A 20,226-nucleotide genomic window follows, 5' to 3' on the forward strand; every position below is an offset into this window, starting at 1 on the left:
GTGGTGCGTAAAGCCCTAAATACCTAGGAAACCAGTTTCCTTCCCCTATCATACCCCACTCAGTCTTTAAGATTAATCATGTGGAACCTCCTTAGAATAATATCCATGTGCCTATGTGTAAAATCAGCTAGCAGAGGACATACAGATGTTGTTTTAAGTGGCTGTCCTACAACAATGGAATTTCCTCTCCCTGGAGCATTTTCCAGCAATGTTGCAAAATCCTTTTTTCATTTGAGCTAGTCTTGGAGAGTTGGATTAGAGTTGGAGTAGAGATCTGTTTTAGCTGAACTGCACATATATCAATGCTGCTTCGTGTACACATTGAAGCAAAGGATATAGTTTTACACCTTTCCCCCCCCCCCAGGCAAATTAGGGACAATCCAGCCATTCACCACATCACTGGAGCAAACTGAGTAGGATATCATGTGGCCACGTAATCAGGGGTGCCACACTGAATTTGGAATTTTAAATAATTAAAAATAGGCCACCAATACTAAGGGGAAAATATGGACCCCTTATTATCCTACCCATGGCACTGAATTTCCAGACTGGGTAAAACAAACAAAATTACTATGCATTATATTTTGCTGGCACCAAACATCAGTTCCATCTGCACTATGTATTTCAAGCAATATCACACCACTTTAAACATTCATGGCTTACCCCAAAGATTCCTGGGAGCTGTAGTTTGTTAAGGGTGCTGAGAATTGTTAGGAGACACCTAGTCCCCTCTGAAAACTTTTAATTCCCTATGAAAAGGGCTTGATTGTTAAGCCACTCTGAGAATTGTAGCTCTGTGAGGGGAACGGAGGGTCTCCTAAAAACTCCTAATAAATCTTTGGAGGAAGCCATGTTTATTTAAAATGGTATGATATTGCTTTAAATGTACAGTGCAGAGGGGCACCATCCCCTTGCGTTTTCTCTCTTAAAGACTACTGGCTGGTTTACATTTGTTGCCTTCCAAAACTCTTCTCCCATACACAAACATTCATTTCTGGAACTGAAAGCAAAAGCAATGGAAGGAGGACAGATTTGGACTTAATGTGGTCAAACTCTGTCCAGAACATATGTTACCATGTTTTATGGACAGAGCTCACAAAATAGAGTCATAGAATCACTGAGCTGGAACAATACCTGTAGACAACCTAGAACAACACTCAGTTTGATGTAGGAAATCCAGGGCTAGATCATTGGCAAGACAAACAGTCCAGCAAGGCAGAGCCCATCAGCCCCTTAGTCATTAGTAGATTGGCTTAATTGCACTTGCTGTCAATACATTTCTCCTAATGTTCAACCAAAATCTACCCTCATGTAACTTTAGCCTATTGTAACTATTTCCCTTCTTGTTTGTTACAAACCACAAAAATGATAAACATTGCTGCTACTAAACTGAACCTACAGCATTCTGTTTATCAGAGCTCTCAGATGTGGTCCACTAATATCATAGAATCATAGAATCTTAGTGCTGGAAGGGACCCAAGTGTCATCTAATCCAACCCCCCTACAATGCAGGAATCTCAGCTAAAGCATCAATGGCAGATGGCTATCCAACCTCTGTTTAAAAACCTCCAGGGAAGGAGAGTCCACCACCTCTAATGAGAGTCTGTTCCACTGCTGAACAGCTCTTACTGTCAGAAAGTCGGTGCATTTATGCTTAGAGTAAAATACACTGGGCAAACTGTTCTGCGCTGCTGTTACTCACCTGAAAGCTCACCATGCTAGTCATTAAGGGATGGATTAAGGTCCATTGATTCCAGTGGGTCTGCTCTGAGCCTGACCAGGATTGGATACTGCCCATTATTATTTGAGTTATGTTCTGCTCTTATTTCAAGGTGTTCAGGATAGCTTACCAAGGTGATATTTTTATGCTGGAGAACTTAAAATCCTATGAGACTAATAGAAAAAGTTTTACTTCATTTAATTTTGCTACAGTTCATCAGTTCAAATTTTATTTCTATGGTGCAACCATAAAATAATGTGTGCACTTCTGGTTGCCACGTCTTAGCAAATTTATTACGGAGCAGGAAAGGTTCAGAAAAGGACAAACTAAATAAGCAAGGGGCTAGAGCAGATCACCTATGAGGGAAAGTGTGTGTGTGTGTGTGTGTGTGTGTGTGTGTGTGTGTGTTAAAAAGGCAAACAAGGGACGTCATTGTAGAGATGCATAAAATTATGTAGCATGGAGAAAGTGCATAGAATCATAAAATCTTGAGTTGGAAATGACCCAAGGGTCATCTAGTCCAACCCCCTGCAATGCAGGAATCTCAGCTAAAGCATCCATGACAGGTGGTCATCCAAGACAAAAGCTTTCCTCCCTCTCCCATAATACCAGATTTGGAAGTTATTCAGTGGAGCTGGATGTTTGAAGATTTGGGACAGGTAAAAGAAATTATGTCTTCATGCAACACATGGTTAAAGTATGGAATTTGCCCCCACCAGATTTAGTGGTGGCCACCAACTTGGATAAGAGAGGGAGAGACAAATTCATGGAGGATAAGGCTACAAGAGATGATGGTGGCATGCCTCCAAATACCAGTTGCTGTGGAATATGAGTGAGGAGAAAGCTACTGTGCTCACGTTCTGCTTGTGGGCTTCCCATAGGCATCCAGTTAGCCACTATGGGAAACAGGATGCCAGACTAGATGGGCCATTAGTCCATGAGGACTCTTCCAATGTTCTTATTATCACATATCTCAAAGAGCCGAAGAGAGCATGCATGTGAGTTCACCCACCTTTATCCTCACAACAACCCAAGGTCATTCACTACAACTAAGCAGGAATTTCAACCCCAATCTTTCTTGTCCACATCCACTTGCTTATATGCTCCCTTATGTGCTCAGATCTTCAGTAGAACCACTCAGGAAACTGGCAAGCACATGACACTGGTTAACTCGGTTGGTTAGAGCATGGTGCTGATAACACCAAGGTCACAGGTTTGAGCTTCATCTGGGGAAGCTGCATATTCCTGCATTACAAGGGGTTGGACTAAATGACCTTTAGGTCCCTTCCAACTCTACAATTCTATGATTCTATGATGAATTTCAAGATCAAACTGCAGAATACCCTCATGTGGTTCTGGATTTTAAGATGAATAGGACTTCTCGAAAATAAACACATTACACACTTAGGTAAAGACAGTATGCTTCTAGAGAAATTGTGACATATGATGAACTACCTCAGTCTAGCAAATAAAGACCAACAACAACAACTTTCCTATTTATATGCCGCCCATCTGACTGAGTCGCCCCAGTCACTCTGGGCTGCTTCCAACAAAATGTTAAAGCACAGGAAAAACCTCAAACATTAAAAACCCTCCCTTGACATACTTACCTCTTCAGTGTCTTAATGCTTCAGTAACAGGCCCCTCTTCATGTTTCCTTCACAATGGAGTTTTACTGGGAACAGGACTTTATTTACACACAGTTGAGCTGCACCTCCTATTTATGCCCTGTGTTCCCTCTCTTTCCCTCCGCCCTACCTCTCGGATAGTAACAAAGCATCTCTAATTCTTAGCCTTATTGTCTGAGTAAAGGATTTGGGGCAGGATAGTTTACAGTACACCTAATGGCATGTAACAGTTTCAACAAGCTGGAAGGTTGCATTCCTCCCCATTCACTCCCACCAAACAGTGAGGTTTTTATGTTACTAGACAGTAGTGCATTTAGTCTTCTGTGTATTGTAGCTCAGCCCAGTAGCTTGCCAGCCCAGTAATTTAAACTGTCTGCTGATGTTTGTCAGTAATCGCCAGGGGTAAGCAAGAGAGGTCAGGTGACCATTTGCTATCATGCAGCCAAGTTGGGTTGTGGTGGTGGTTTTTTGTTGGCACTAATTTGCAATATTTTATTTTTTTTAAGTAATAATATCAACTGTGGATTAAAGCCACGTATGGGTGGAAGAAACTGGTTTGTTCAAGGACTTGTGCAAATTATCTTTTCAATTTAGTCCCACATATGCAGCGACCAAGGACATAGGTTTGGTACCTTACATCACAATCCTATGTAATCCTATACCTACTTACCTGGGAGTAAGTCCCATTGCTGTGAATCCAGTTGAACTTACTTTTAAATAGACATGAACAGTATTTCACTATTTATCACCCTCAATGCTAAGTAACTACCTCTTGCTCAGGCACTTTCTCGTTGTATTAAAGGTGAATCTTACAAAACCAATCATAATGTACAAACCACAACAAGCTGACTGTTGTGTTATCCATCACCCACTAATCTGAACTGCAATGAATGTTAACATTTAAATAGCACTTTTGAGTGTTCAAAGCTTTTCCTATACACTGTGATCCTTCAAACAATGCTATAAACTGGCCCGGTATTGTTATCTCTATACCGCAAACAGGAAAGGGGAGGGATGAAGCTGAGGTGGCATTTTTAATGCCAGCTGTGTCCCTCATGACAGATTTGAGCCAGAGACTTCCGACTTCACATTCTTAGCCACAACGCAGCCCTGGCCTCCACCATTTGTCAAACTATAAAAGCACAAGTCGTATCAATCAGGGTGGGGTAGACAGCATCCACTTCCTCAACCAAGGGAGAATGTGATATTGGCATAAACTATCAACTAATCTGGGTTACATTTGTCCATAAATTGGAGTATTAGACCAGCAGCAGTGGAACATTACAGGTTTAGGCCACATCTGCACTATATATTTAAAGCATAATATTAAAAGGCATGGCTTCCCCCCAAAGAATCCTGGGAACTGAAGTTTGTTAAGGGTGTCGGGTGTCAAAACTATATCTCCCTGGACTCTTTGGATTCATGAATCTTTAAAGTGATATGATCCCACCTTAAATGTGCAGTGAGATGGGCCCTTAGTCAATTCTGTGTTGATCACAGAAGCATTTTCCAGGTTATCCCACTAGAAAGACCATAGCTGAAAAACAGAATGCATGGTTTGCATGCCTATTGGGTCTCAGATTCAAATGCTGGCACTTCCAGTTTTTTGTTGTTATTTTTTTAAAGACCTAATAGCAGGTGAAAGCAAATATTTCCGGCAGAAAGCCAGATTAGGCAATACTGGGCTAAATGGGGGCAGATTGCATATCCTGGCATTAGTTAGCATCCTACATTATGGGGGTGGGAGGGAATGTACACCCCAAAACAAGGACCATATAATAAATAGCTTTTAAGAGTCAAACTTTTGAAATGCAATCATAATATTTGAGGCTGCAAGATTCCTTGTGGACTAGAATCCCATTACTTTAAGAAGCAGAACACTATTGCACCTGCCAGAGCTAGCCTTCCTCTGAACCATTTATTGTGATTAAGCGAGTGGAGACTGGCTGCATGCCTTTTAAAAGTACTGCTGTGGCGATTCCCTGCAATGAACCCGGCTCACAGTAGTGAGCAACAGCTGCAACTGTATCATTCAGCCTGGCCCGTGGCCCAAACTGAGCCTCCCAGCAAGCTTTGCTTTTCATCGTCTGCCTTGAACGTATCTCTAATCAGTCTCTAAACTGTCAAAGAGGAAAAGTTTACATAATTTAAGATTGCTTTAATAACTGTAAATATGGTGCATGGACTTTTGAGGCCACAGTACAGTCCTGTAAAGGTTGTGTGTCAAGCAGACGCTAGACTGGCCAGCCCTAGTTATATGCCACTGGAGGAAAACAAGAAGAGATCCTTTTCAGAAAGTGACTAAAAGCTGCAGAGCAGCACAGCAGCAACCACACTAATTAAACAGAGGGGGGTACCAGCTGCAAGTGCAGAGAATCTTTGGCTTGCACAGTAACAACGCTGGAGAGCATCCATTTTGGAAAGAAATGAGCGGCGAGGGATCAGAAGCCAAAGTGAAGTTCAGCCGGGTCTAACGTAAGTTTCTGCTATCCCTGCTAGTTCTCATTAACACAGAAAAGGCATTAGAAAAGAGCAAAACTCTTCTGACTCTTTGTCTCCCTCCTGGTTTGGTTCACAGCGTTGATGGATTTCTTTTCAAACAGGAATGAGGAAAAATCACACATTTTGCAGTTCTGTGCCGCAACTTGCCAAGAAGGTTGCTGGGAATGAGAGAGACGTGGGGATCCGATATTCATAAAACAGTACTTACATTGTGCTCACACAATGTATATAGATTAGCTAATGTAATTATTGTTGTAAGGAGATTTGAATCTCCACACAAACGGAGGCTTACGCAGGCAGGATAACATTGCCAACAGCTCCCAATGATGAACGAACCAAGGTTTTGCTTCTAAGAGCAAGTTACGCATCTAGGCAACGTGTACACATCACCTTGGATTCAGTCGAAAAATTAAGATGCAACCCCAGTTATAACTTTCACATGAGGTACTTTGATGCAAATAACATCATGGCGTCTCGGGCGGTCAATGGCTACTAGCCATAATGGCTATGTTTATTTACTGTAAATCTGAGCCATAGGTAGCTGAGCACACAGGAAGCAGTATGTCCAGGCAGGGAGTGGAGTAACAGAGGCATATGCATTGCAGGTCAAAGCCTGAGTGAAGAAAACCAATTGATGGGGAGTGGAATGATCGCCCAGGAAAGCTGACTAGTGAGAAGAACAGGCAGTTTGATAAGCCGAGGCACACAGAGCAAGAGAGAGGATTGTTTCAGTGGTAGAGCAGGGCCCTGGTTCAATCCCAAACAACTCAGCAGGGACTGCATCACATTTATTCTTTCCAGCACCGAATAAAATGTTGGTGTCCAATAATTCTTAAACGCTAACAGCACAAGATGTTTTTAGTTGGTGGCTTTTATTAATTTTATTGGAGCTTTTCTGTATGTTCCAAGTGATTCTGGAACTTGTGGCCTTCCAGATGTTGTTACACTCTAACCCCTAACAACCCCATTTGTCGGATATGATGGGAGTTGTAGTCTAATAGCATCTAAAGGGCTGAAGGTTTCTGATCTCTTTACTAGACCCTGCTAAGCTGCTGCCAGACAGAAAAGACAGCACCAGACCACATGGGCCATTTGTCTGGCTCAATATAAGGCAGCCCCTTATGCTATATTAAGTTATCAGAGACCCTGTGGGGTAGGCAGAGGGAAATGGAAGATGAGAATCTCAAAACGTTAGACTTTCTTAGTGAACAGTATTAAAGCCAGACCTTTATTTATTTCTAGCAGTTGTAATAGTTTTCTGCCAAAAAGCACCAAAAGCATACTATGACACCATCATAAACTATAATGCTACAGAAACGCAGAAACACAAACCCATATAAATAATACTAGAAATGTTAGGAAAGAATAATACTGGAAGTACAATACAGCAGAGGCAAACATCAGTAATTGAAAACCTGCTAAAATAGAGGCACATTTTCTAATTTTCTTAAATTTAAAGTGGCTCCTCTTAGGAGGGGCTCCTTAGGAACAGGAAGCAACTACTGTTCCTTCAATAAGCCCTATGAAGCAACACCACCACCACCACCCCGATCTTCATTAAGGAGGTGGGAGGGTTCCAATGAAAAAAGGAGGTCCCAAAGGGTTAAAAAAAAGTTATTCCATTGGCCCCTGAAGGGGGGCCTAGTACCAAAGTAAGATACAAGACAATCAGGGACATGTCTCCATTAGTTAAAAATGCATACAAAAATATGTTTATTAGGAGGAATGCACATTAAAATGCTGACAAATTTTCATGAGGGTTTAAAAAAATGTGGAAATGTTGAGGACTGAATTTAATACTAGGAAAATGAGAACTTTAGAGAACTGAAATTGACATTTTTTTCCATCCCTACGCTGAGCAAAAATTGGTCATAGATCACCTCCACACCTTATACTGAGAGTGGAAGACAATACGGCAACTGTGCAGCCACTGAAGAACTAGAATACTCTACTAAGAGCCTGCTGCTCAAGTTATCCTTGGATCTTAGGCTACGCCAGAGAATAAAATATAAGAAAATACAAATTAACTCTAACTACACTGAGGGTACACAAGATGGATAATCTTAATGGTTATTTCCCCTCCCACAACAATAACAAATAACTGGATAACACATAAGCTCGCTCATATTCAGCAAGCACAATTATATTTCTGCAAGGAAATTCAATCTTTTCTCTCTAGTTATTTTATTATTCATATAAACCATACTGCAACCAATTTAGCCCAGAGTTCTGGAACTCTCCCAGATTAGCTGGAACCATGCTGCACATGTTAAAGGGAAGGAGGAGTGGGGAGGAAGAAGGCGAACCACCATCTGAAACTCATTAATCAATTAGAATTTTTAAGGGCTTACATCAAAATGTGATCTATTCTGATAAAGTAAACTCCAGTTCACAAGCAGCCTTTGTCCTTTGTGTTATGAATACATTTGATACAAAGTGCATGGGGTGCTTAAAGCACAGTGGGACAGGAACCTGGCACATGGCTGCACACTGAGGCTTAATACTTATGTAAGTCTTGTGGGTTGGAAGCCAACACCAAAAGAAATTAGCAAATATATTTATCTTTTTGCAGCTGGTCATTAAAAGCCTGAGAACTTCCAAATTCATTTTTCTTCAGTAGTTTTACCAAGATCAGCGTAGAACTGTTTGAGAGTAAGGGAGTCAGTGCGGATCAGGATACAGTTATGTTTGCTTCAGGTTGAGCATTTTCAGGTTGTGTCCTGTGGCAACCGGGAAGTACCGGAAAGAGTTACTTCCTGGTTTCGCCGCTCACGCATGCTCAGACGCGCAAAATGACATCATGCGCATGCGCAGAAGTGGCAAATCACGACCCATGCAGACGCAGGTTGCGTTCCTTTCAGGTTGCTAACGGGCCTCCGGAATGGATCCAGTTTGCAACCACAGGTACCACTGTATTTGATTGTCTCTCCTGGTAGGAAGGTCTAGCACATGTATGAAAATGATGTATCGATGGTATTTAATGCTGGTAAAATTAGCAAAAATGTATAGAACTGCTTCAAATGTTTCTTGGAAATGTAAGGAGAAGGAAGGCATGTTCTACCACATGTGGTGGACGTGCAAGATAACAAAAGCATTCTGAGAAATGATTTATAATGAGTTGGAAACATGTTTAAACTAATGTTTGTAAAAAAAAAAAGAGGCTTTTTATTAGGAATTTTAGGTGCAGAGATACCAAAGAAGCAGAAATAATTATTTATGTATGCAACAACAGCAGTGTGGATATTACTGGCCCAGGGATGGAAAGAAGACAACGTCCTGACCAGAGATAAATGGCTGATGAAGATGATGGACTATGCCGAAATGGCGAAACAGACCGGGAAAGTCAGAAACCAGAAAGAGAAGAACTTCGAGAAGGAATGGGGGGGGAATTATAATATATTTAAGAGAACACTGTAAACAACTAAAAACTTTGGCAGGATTTGAGTAATGCTTGTAATGTATTAAAAACTATGGTTAAAATGGACTGTTTAAAAAAAATAGAGAGAGAAAAAATAAGAGAAGCAGTTGGGAAAAGATTGACAATGGTAACCATGGAAGGACGGAGGGGAGTTGAAGGATTCAGGGAATCCTAAATCAGGCTTCCTCAACCTCGGCCCTCCAGCTGTTTTTGGCCTACAACTCCCATGATCCCTAGCTAGCAGGACCAGTGGTCAGGGATGATGGGAATTGTAGTCTCAAAACAGCTGGAGGGCCGAGGTTGTGGAAGCCTGTTCTAAATAATTATGTTCATGTTTAATGTTTGAATTTTAATTTGCAATGCAAAACTTAACAAAAAAGATTTGACAAAAAAAGGAAGGTTTTGCACATGGAATGGAGATGTTAACTTGGACAATCTGAGTCTGTTCAGTCTTGGGAATGCTTTTTTAAATTTTTTAATGAACTGCAACGAAATACAGTTTGCATTCTGCAAGCACAGGTATATTTCTCTCTGCCTCGGGTGATTCCTCTGTTTCCCAAGATCCAAGGATTGTCAAACAGTGTGAAATGCCACACGTCTAACATCCAGTTCTGCATTTCTGACTGCTATAGTGGATATTGAACTATACAGATACTGGAACGACAACGGCAACATTGAACCTATGAGTCTGCACTCTGGATCCTGCAGTTCATTTGTTCAGACCACATGTTTTAATTGCACCTTGGCACACTGCACTCAACAAAACCAAGGACTTCAGCCTGGCACAAATATTCAGTTACCTATTTAGAAAAAGGGAAACCTCCATGCTCAAGCTGCCCCCTCCCTATCTGCCGCCAGGCTCTGATCCAGAAGGCGCCATCTGGGTCAACCCAGGGACCAGCTGCCCCACCACAAATCCAGCCCCAAATGAGTTAAACATATGCTTGGGAGGGGAAAGATGCTGCTGCAACTCCTTCTCCTTCCCTCCCGATCAAGGATGGGGGTTAGGTTGTGCAGGATGCTCAGTGTGGTGTAGTGGTTAAGAGTGGTAGATTTGTAATCTGGGGAACCGGGTTCGTGTCTCCGCTCCTCCACATGCAGCTGCTGGGTGACCTTGGGCTAGTCACACTTCTCTAAAGTCTCTCAGCCCCACTCACCTCTCAGAGTGTTTGTTGTGGGGGAGGAAGGGAAAGGAGAATTTTAGCTGCTTTGAGATTCCTTCGGGTAGTGATAAAGCGGGATATCAAATCCAAACTCCTCCTCCTCCTCTTCCTCTTCTTCTTCTTCTTCTTCTTCTTCTTCTTCTTCTTCTTCCTCCTCCTCCTCCTTTGCAAGCTTGCTGTTGTGAAGAGGAATTGATCGTTCAGGATGCTGCTTCACAAGTGGCTTGCATCCTGGGAAACACCATGCAGGACCAATTGCAGGACCATGCAACAGTTGTTGCAGAGTGGAGGCATAGATCCTGCAGAGTGCTGCTTCTGAGGCAGCTCCTTTGCAGGGAAGCAGGGGCGTCTTACCCATAGAGGCTAGTGGCGCGGGCGCCAAGTTCTGGAGGGCGCCAAGGAAGAGGAAAGGCTGGACGCGGCGCCTCCTGGCAACAGCTTGCTGCCCTCTGCCATGCCGCGCCGCGCCCAGAGCCTCCTCCTTGCTGGAGGACCCACCCTCCAGCCTGCGCACTGGGAGGGAAATGTGGGTGGTGGGGCGCTGGAGGGATTTTTGCACCATGGCACCAGATACCCTTAAGACGGCCCTGCAGGGAAGGCACCAACAAAGAAGAGCCCTGCACCATGCAGGATCACAACAGGTGTTGAGTGGAGGTATTGATCCTGCGGGGCATCAGGCAGAAAGGAGAGTCAAGCTGCATTGGGCTCCTCCCATCTCCCAGGAATACCCAGGCAGCAGTCAGCTAGGTCTTGGCCTTTCATAGCACTCCTGATGCATTCCTCTCCTGCTTGCCTGATACCCCATCCCTGGACAGCCCCAGTTCCCTCTGCGTCCTCCAACCCAATCTGCAGAAATTGGTGGCTGTCTCAACCAGACCTCATCCAAGGCCTGAATCTAATTCAGTAGGCTCAATCTGTGGGAATGTTGAGGAAAGTAGGAGAGGATATATTGATTAAACACTATCCCTCCTCACTCACGCTAGTGAGCAAGCAGCAAGAGCACATTCCCTTGCAGATTGCTGGAAGCAAGTTGATGGATTTGTTAGAATCATTTAAGCTAAGCAATCCAGTCTGGCTTGTTCCTGGTAAGTTTCCCCTTTTATTTCCCTCTTAAAATAATAATAGCACGATAGTCTTGTTTAAAAGTAAGAGTAAAGTTTACTTGCATTCAGTTCACAGGAGTAGTATTCTGAAGGCAGGCTTTTTTTCTTGTGGTTACAGTTACATTTGCAGAGAAAAGAAGTTTGAGCTACGCTTCAGACTTTCTACCTTGTGACTTCCATCCTCTGTAAGGATGAGCCATGTGCTAAGAGCCAGAAGAGAGGAAGATGGTAAAAGAGCAAAAGAGTCCAAAAAAAGAGGAAGATGGCTGCATGGCTAGCCCTTTTGTAGGGTCTGCTAGGGTCACACCCATCTACCTGGTCACACACAGGGGGGGGGGAGGCTCCAGAGCAAGTATGAGAGGAAGCCCTCCCTGTCTGGAGCCACATCCCCCTGTGTGTCCACTCTAGGCAACAGGAAAATGTTGTGCTTGACTGCTTCAGTGATAATACATCCCACACAATCTGACTCAGGAATTAGGTTCCTGCTGAACCCAGAGCACAACACTACTGTTTGGTTTCAAGTTAGCTTCAAATCACATCTTTGCATTCAAAGATTTAACCTGCACCTTTCATAACATTTGAAGCAACCTGACAAGGCAGTGATGATGTGATGATCACATGGTCAGGCTGTCCTAGTTGACTCCTACAATTTCTGGGTCTCTTCTACTGCTACTGGGTCTACTTCTAATGCACAGAGCCATTTACCGGCATCTTATTCCCATGCTACTCAGATCATGTGAGAACATAAGAGCAGCCTTAGTCCCAGCAGCCAGCCAGATACCTCTGGGAAGCACAGAACCAGGTAACACCTCTATTTTGTTATTTCACTGTTGCAACTGGAGTTCAATGAATTCCACTTCGGAACTTGCAAATACCCCTCACAGCTAGATCAACCATTTTATTTTCCTACATAAATTTGTCTGATCCTCTTCTCTAACTTGAAAGGGGTATCTACATCTTGTCGTAGAGAAGGTCATAGTTTAATGGTATGATGTATGGAATATTTAATTTCCCCAGTCCTGTCAGTTTCACTGGATTACTTTCAATTCTAGTATTATAAAAGGGGGAGACTATGTCTCACCATGCATAATTTTATAAATCTATCCTGTTCCTTCTTGGCCAACTTGGCCCTTCTAAACTTTAAAAGTCAACCATTGCAGGGAAGCTGTGCTGAACTCCTTTCCAGTTTTATTGCCTTTTTTTAGACACCATTTTTTGTGATATCGCAACCAGAAGCCCTGGGTCACTACAGAAACATGGTTGCCATATTACCAGACTTGGCAACGCCATTGGTAGAGGTGATGGTGGCTCAGGTAGAAGCTACAGCAGGAGTTTATTGTTATAGTTAATACATTTCTCTCCCATCTTTCTTCCAAGGGGCACATGGTTCTTCCCCTGCTCTGCATTTTATCCCCACAACAACCCTGAGAGGTAGGTTAAACTGAGAGGCAGCGACTGACCCAAGGTCACTTCAGCAAGCTTGATAGCCAAGTGGTGATTTGAACCCTGGACTTTCAAGTTCCTAGTCCAGCACTCTAACCACTACACCACAAATGAGTCTCATGAGCTGCTCCCATGTGGCCCAGAACTACAGTGGAATAGGAGAGAAAGATTGCCATGGACTGGTTGGCCACAGAGGAATGGTGGGAGGAACCAGCTGGGGAACTAACAGGGAAGAAGGCTCAGAACCCAGGGATTGGTGGAGGAAGGAGAGGATGTGTAGCTCATTGTGGGAGGGATCACAGCTCTGTAGTGGAGCTTTTGCTTTGCCTGCAGAAGGTCCCTGGTAACAGTTCAATCCCCAGCACCTCCAGGCATGGGCATAGCCAGGGGGGTGCAGGGGGCAGCTGCCCCCCTAAAGCAAGTAAATAAATAAAAATACTTAAACTGACCAATGGAGTCTCGATAGCTCAGTCCTCTCTCTCCTCCCCCCCCCAACATAAATCCTGGCTATGCCATGCCTCCAGAGAGGGCTAGGGAAAACTTCTTGCCTAAACCCTGGAGAGCAACTGCCAATCAGTGCAGGCAATCCAGAGCCTGATGGACGATTGGTCTGACCGCTTTCCGGTGTTCTTAAGCCTTCTCCATTACTCTGCAGCATGTTCTAGAGGTGAACCCTGCCATGAAAAGAAGTCCTGGGGAGATACTATCCACCAGGAAGCCCACTGCAACTCTAGCATCTGTTTCCATCCCACCATTAACAGCAAACCTGTTGCTTTTCCTGCCGCTTCCTAAGGAGTCTAGATGAGACCGCCTGACCTCCACCCACCCGCCCCGCTCCTCCGATCAGCATTGCGCCTGCAGGGCCCGAAACCTCCGCAAGGCAGGCGCGTCTAGTCCCCCCATGCCGCTCTACGGCCCCTCGAAACAGCCTTGCAGGAGGCCAGCGAGCTTCCCATTCAGTCACAGCCCGCCACAAAGCCCATCACAATTGGCACGCCGTCGGCTCGCCATCACCGTAGCCCTGATCCAAGATTTAATGCGGTTTTTTGGAGAAAGGCTGATAATAATAATCATTTTTTAAAAAATCTCCCCCGCTCCCCACTCCTCCTTGCAGTTCATGGGCATGATGGCAAATGCGAAGCTACGCAGAGCTGCGTTAGAAGGTGGGGGAAACCTGCAATGCGACGGGAAAGGCAGGGAGGAGGAGCGGGGGGGGGCGGTGCAGAGAGAGAGAGAGACAAGCTCCCTGCGTTTCCTATCCAAAGCCAAGGGAGGCAAAACCCTCCCCGCGGAGTGGGGAAAGCTCTCCTCCCCCGATCCCGTCCCCCGGATCCCCCCGCCCGCTCCGGGAAAGAGCTTCGATCATTTTTCGAGCGGGTGGGAGGCAGCAGCAGTCTGAAGAAGCCCGGCGGTAACCTGATCCCCTGCAAAACACATCAAGAATAGAGAGCCTGTCTCGCTTGCTTGTCTATCTCTCTCCACCGCAGGGGAGTTGGAGGAGGGGTCGGCCGTGGAAGGAGCGGGGAGGGCTGTGCCTTAAAGCGCTGTCCCAGCGGGGCTGGACAGGGTTAACCTCCAGATCCGCAGTTAAGCGAGGGAAGCGCTCTGCCCCGCGACCCCGCCCCCGCCAACACTTGCTGCAACGCTCACTGCGGATGTTTCCCGAGAACAATGCATTTTTTTAAAAAACAGTAACTATATTTCTTTTTTGCACACAGCGTGATTAACCCTGCGGCAGAAGGCGGTAGATTTCCTGTAGATGTTCTGTTTCATGAACGATCGTTTCTGCGTTCCTTCATTCGCAGCTATTTATTTTGATTTGCCTGCTACCCGAACCCCAGCGTCCTAGACGTGGTGGGCTATCAGTCTGAACGGAACAGCCTCTAATCGGTGCAACAGGGCAGGGTGAAGCGCCCTGCGTAATCCTCCTACACTGCAATCCTACACACACTCACGAGTGGCACTTCGGAGAAGGCGTGCCTATAATTACGCTGCAGTCCTAGCACACTTACCTATAGCCCTCAATGAGACTTGAGTAGGCTGTCAGGCACTGATTAGTGAATATCCAGGCTCAAACTGGATATTCCCCCCATACAACCGTATGATGGCCTAGATCCAGGAGGGTGTGCGAAGAGACTCCAGGTGCCTAGTTACTTATCCCTCTTTGGACCGGCTACAAAAATCTAATTTGCAGAAATCCTTGTATTCCATCCCACCTTGGAGAGAGCTCTTCTTCTGACGATCTTCTAGATCCACCCGCCCCGCCCCCTTCCTTTCTGCAGATCGCTAAGGAAATCTGAACTTAGCTTCTTTAACAATACTTTTACCGAATGGCGCAATGTTGCAGATATAGGACATACTGTATATACAACAATATTTCCCCGCCTCACGCGCATACAGGGCTTAAAGCGAGGGCTTCGCTCTGTACGCGATGAGCCCGCTCATTAAGGGAAAAGACAATGCCAGCATTCATTTGGGGGGCGGAGATGGCTTTCTCTTATCTGTATTCAACCCTGACTTTCATGCGCAAAAAGCTCTGCTGCAGAGCGCGAGCAAGCTCCTGAAAGTGGAAACGACGACGCTCGAAAGAAAGCGGCGCGCACCACGCACCGTTCCCCTCTTTCTCTTTCCTGCCAACTTTGAAACTAAAAATGCGATCGTTCCCAACTCGCAGAAAAGCAGACTCCCGCTGCACGCTTGTTTGTAAACTTTGGCGAGGCGAGACTAAGCCCGCCGCGTGGGCGAGAGGACGAGAGCGCGTTCCCCTCTTGCCAAAGTGCCTGGGAAGGTGAGCCGCTTGCTCGCCAACGCCTTGCAAGGCGAGCGAGGTGGACAAACAATAGAAAACCCTGGAGGTGCGGACCTCACAGGGCTAAAACGGCTCCCTTCTTTTCTTCTGCAGTCTTCTCCTTTAAACTGAACTGCAGCAGTGAAACAAACAACGCGCCGCGCACTTAAACACACGCCCTCCCCTTGTTTAGATCAGCTGCAAAAAAGGAAAGAAAAAAAAACCCACCCTCGTCAGATGTTTGTTAATGTTTCTCGGCGGCGGCCACCAGAGTTCTTTCCCCCACCTCCCCGGCTATTTATTAGTAGCCAGCCAGCATTTCACGCCCGCCTCTCTCGCCCTTTGCAAAAAATTCTCACTCACTTTCTGTGCGCGATGCCCCAAAGCTCTTCTCTTGCAGTCCGTCCTGCTTTCCTCGCCTGAGCAGCCCGGCAGCAGCAGCACTACTGCCACTCTTCATACTTCTGATCTCTCTCTCTACTTGGTGCTCTCTTTGGGAAACCTTTTTTTTCCCTCGCCAGAAACAGATTTCCTACATTTCATCAGTCCACATAGACTGAACGGAAGTTTAACGCTTACTTTTTTCTGGTGGAGGGAAAGGGGGGGCCGTTGAAACAACGACACGGCAAATACAATTGACACCGCTTTACCCAGCCTTGAAACGCAGATATTGAATTACAAACTATTGGCAAGGACTTTGGGTTGAGAAGGGTCCAGCTCTTATTTATGCTGCTTCCAATATTCTGGTGGAGGGGAAGGAGGGATGGGTGAGAAATACCCTTTAAAAATAATAATAAGCAGGCTGGGGTTTATTGAAAAGCGTTTACTGCGACACCACAGTATGTTGTAAAATGTTTCTTTTGGAGATGGTTTAATTTTTAGCTTTGTTTCCTAAAAAGATCATTGGGTGAGAGGCGCATCCCATTGAAGTCAGTGGCAAAGTTCCCACTGATTTGAAAACACAATAAAGTGTTGTGGCTGGTTTGCTGTAGCATTAACTTTCATGGGCATTTTCTGCCTTTCCCAAGCATTTGATAAAGCTCAAACCACATTAATCCACTTACACATTAATTCCACATACACTTTCTCTCTGCAAGGCTAAAGACATGTTGGTGTGTGAAGTGGGATGTCCACGTGAAACCCGCACACTAATTAACATGGTACAATCTCCTAGAAAGCTCTCCTGGATAAGAGTCAATTAAATGAACAACAGAAAGATTTGCACAAAAGAACTCCCTAGAGCAAAGCGGGGGGGGGGGGGGGTCTGTGGCCCTCCAGATGCGGTTAGACTACAACACTCATCATTTCTGACCATTGGTCATGCTTGGCTTGCGGTGATGGGAATTGGAGTATATCAATACAGTGATACCTCGGGTTACATACGCTTCAGGTTACATACACTTCAGGTTACAGACTCCGCTAACCCAGAAATAGTACCTCGGGTTAAGAACTTTGCTTCAGGATGAGAACACAAACCATGTTCCGGTGGTGCGGCAGCAGAAGAAGGCCCCATTAGCTAAAGTGGTGCTTCAGGTTAAGAACAGTTTCAGGTTAAAAACAGACCTCCGGAACGAATTAAGTACATAACCAGAGGTACCACTGTATCTGGAGGGCCACAGGCTCCTCATGTCTGTCCTAGCCTCCTTAAATCAGGCTTGTTTGTCTCCCACTCTGCCATTCTCACCAGCACTCAAAATCAACAGCCTGAGACCATCACTTCACCTTTCTTCATGGTAGGGCTGCATCTGTAGGTCTCGTGCAAGTACATCTCTGACTCCTAAGGAAGTGCCTTATATGCAGAGAACTGCATCACTTGACTGAATGCCCAGACCAAGACCTGGTTCACACAGAGCATCTGGTTGGTCACTGTGGTAACAGGATGCTGGACTACAGGTCTGCTCCAGCCTATGACTGTCTGGTACCTAAAACTATCCAGTCCAAAATACTGTCAGTATATACTTGTGGACTGACAACTGACAGTTTTGTGACATGGTCAGTTCCTGGCAGGGCTGTCTTAAGCATATGCTGCGCCGGGGTGCAAAGATCCACCTAGGGCCACCACCACCCAGTCCCAGGCGTGTAGGAGGGTGGAGCTAGCTGGCTGGCCACCTCAGCATCTCGCTGGCTTGGTTGCCCTCCAAACTCGCAGTGCAGAGCTGCCCGCAGCAGAAGAGCCCATCACGGCACTCCGACTGATGGGCTGGCTCTTCCCCGGACTCAACTCTCTGGCCCCGGACTCTTGGACTCTGAGAGCCCGGCGCCTGGGTGCTCCACACCCCTAGTGCCTATGGGTAAGACGGCCATGGTTCCTGGGCTCCAAATGCTCCAATGTGTAGCTCTCATGCAACTACTTGTAGTTACAATGGACTAATCTCAATGACTTTGCCTTAACCGGCTGCTTGCTTGAGACATACTATTTGCCTGTGGAACAGATGCATCTATGCAACATCCCAGGACCTTTCCGAGCACATTTTAAACAATGTTGTTCTTCAGAGCATTCTTTTAGTTGCACTGGTCCTCTCTAGCACCAGTACAGCCATAACCAGTCCTCATGTACTGTAATGGAAGCTGAGATAGCCTTGCTGCAGAGGGAATTGCCTCGTGGTGATGGGATTTTAAAATACTGGAAATGTTGAGCACATCTTTTAAACACAATGTGATGGACATGCAGAGCCTACAAATTGGCACTGCTGTAATGAAAGAGACCTTTGCATGGCACAACTATATCTCATATGGATTGCAGGGCAGAGTGCCAATGTAACCCAACAATTTCTGATTATACAAGTCCCAACATTACGCAGATCTTCTTTCATAAACAATAGTTCAGTTAGTAAAATGACAGTGTTCTTCCACATTTGGCTCTACTCACTTTTGTTGTGCATGGGTTATATTGCAATTAGTGGAACTGCCCCAGACTTGATGGGCTATAAAGTTGCTGCCATTTAAATAAGAAGCTTGGTGCTCAGTAGGCAGAAAATCTGGGGGCACTTCGGTGGCAGCTGTGGTAGCATATTGCAGGAATAATGACTTAAAACATGGTGACTTCTTATGCAAATAGTGACTCTGCATACAAATTCTTCCATACACTAGAAAGGGTGCATGGAGCATATGCAATCATTAGAGCATTTCATCTCTTTAACCAGGTAGAGGGCCTTCTCGGTAGTGCCGTCCACCCTGTGGAACGCCCTCCCATCAGATGTCGAGGAAATAAACAACCATCTGACTTTTGGAAGACATCTGAAGGTAGCCCTGTTTAGGGAAGTTCTTAATGTTTGATGTTTCATCATGTTTTTAATATTCTGTTGGGAGCCGCCCAGAGTGGCTGGGGAAACCCAGCCAGATGGGCGCAGTATAAATAAATTATCATCATCATCATCATAGGATTTGTAAACCACTTTCCAACAAATTCTTCCAAAGCATTTGTACAACAGAAATGCCAAAAGTCAACATATATAGCAAAAATGAAATGTACATAACGATGTAAAATACAGGTCTTAAAAGCATAAAATTGCAAAATTACACACAGAGTACAATATAAAATGGCCAAGCTACTGTTCAGGGAAAGCCCTCTTTACAATATATGTTTTCAATAGCTGCCTAAAAATGAAAGGTGCTAGGTGCTTGTCTAAGTTCCGTCGGAAACTGATTCCATACAGCTGCAATTCCAAGAGCATGGCACCAAGCATGCAATTCCAAGTTCAAAATGAACACTTGCCTGTTGAGCACACTTCAGTTTTGGGTGTGAATTGTCCTGCTAATGTTGTAAGTGTAATACTGCACTCTTTGAGGCTTGATCTGCAAACCAGTTTAACCCTAGTCCAGCCAGCAACCCCAGTCCACCTGGCTGCATCGCAGCATAGGCCAGTACCTTACTATAAATTTCTATGAAAAGAAATGGTGTTTGAGCTATTCACTTATAGTAACCATCCCACCTGGTCGATACGTAATCTTTCTATAACCTTGTATATTCCTCTTTTGTATCCTGACTCTTAGATTGTAATATATTAATATATTTTAGCAGGAACTCTTTGGACAGCACGTAGTATTTTAAACGTTTTATAATAAACTATAACTTCCAGCCTTAAGACCATTTTGCTTCTTTAGAGTTGTGTGTCTTCTGCAGCTGATTGGCTTGGCTCCAACGTTTTTATTATCAAACATTCAATGCAAAAAACATGCAACAAACTGCTTTAAACATAGAGGATGTGTTCAGATGTTATGAGGTTGAGTCTAGCCTCTCTACCAGGCTCACATACTCTCTGCTCCTTTCACAAGGCTGTGAGGAGGAGATTAGAACCTCCTGTTTCTATTTAAGAATAAGCAGAGTTCAGCACATCTTCCAAACCCAAAAATGTGGTTAATATTAACTAAGGAAAGTGAACATGAATCAGCTTTATGAACTATGGTTTTAAGTTGCCCTGTTTCCACTAACCATAGTTAGGATTAACCATAGTTTGCTTT

General features: G+C 44.8%; 1 protein-coding gene and 1 long non-coding RNA gene across 8 annotated transcripts in view; one reads left to right on the plus strand and one right to left on the minus strand.

Moving 5' to 3' along the window:
- Positions 1-16,392, minus strand: part of GAS2 (growth arrest specific 2) — a 126,067-nt gene extending 109,675 nt beyond the window's left edge. For 2 of the 7 annotated variants that reach the window (XM_083599955.1, XM_083599952.1), the window contains exons 1-2: positions 16,129-16,392; positions 949-1,000 (exon numbers count right to left, since the gene is read on the minus strand). The gene's annotated coding sequence lies outside the window, so the exon portion shown is untranslated. Of the gene's footprint in view, positions 1-948; positions 1,001-3,330; positions 3,509-14,989; positions 15,191-16,128 lie in introns of those variants that run through there. The other 5 variants (XM_083599957.1, XM_083599951.1, XM_083599954.1 and 2 more) reach the window with 4 other exon arrangements.
- The window catches only part of LOC310756455, a 351,789-nt gene that overhangs the window by 275,679 nt on the left and 55,884 nt on the right, over positions 1-20,226 (plus strand). The gene's annotated exons all lie outside the window — the stretch shown is intronic.

The sequence above is a fragment of the Podarcis filfolensis genome (assembly GCF_964270895.1).
Source record: "Podarcis filfolensis genome assembly, chromosome: 1".
Taxonomy (NCBI): Eukaryota; Metazoa; Chordata; class Lepidosauria; order Squamata; family Lacertidae; genus Podarcis; species Podarcis filfolensis.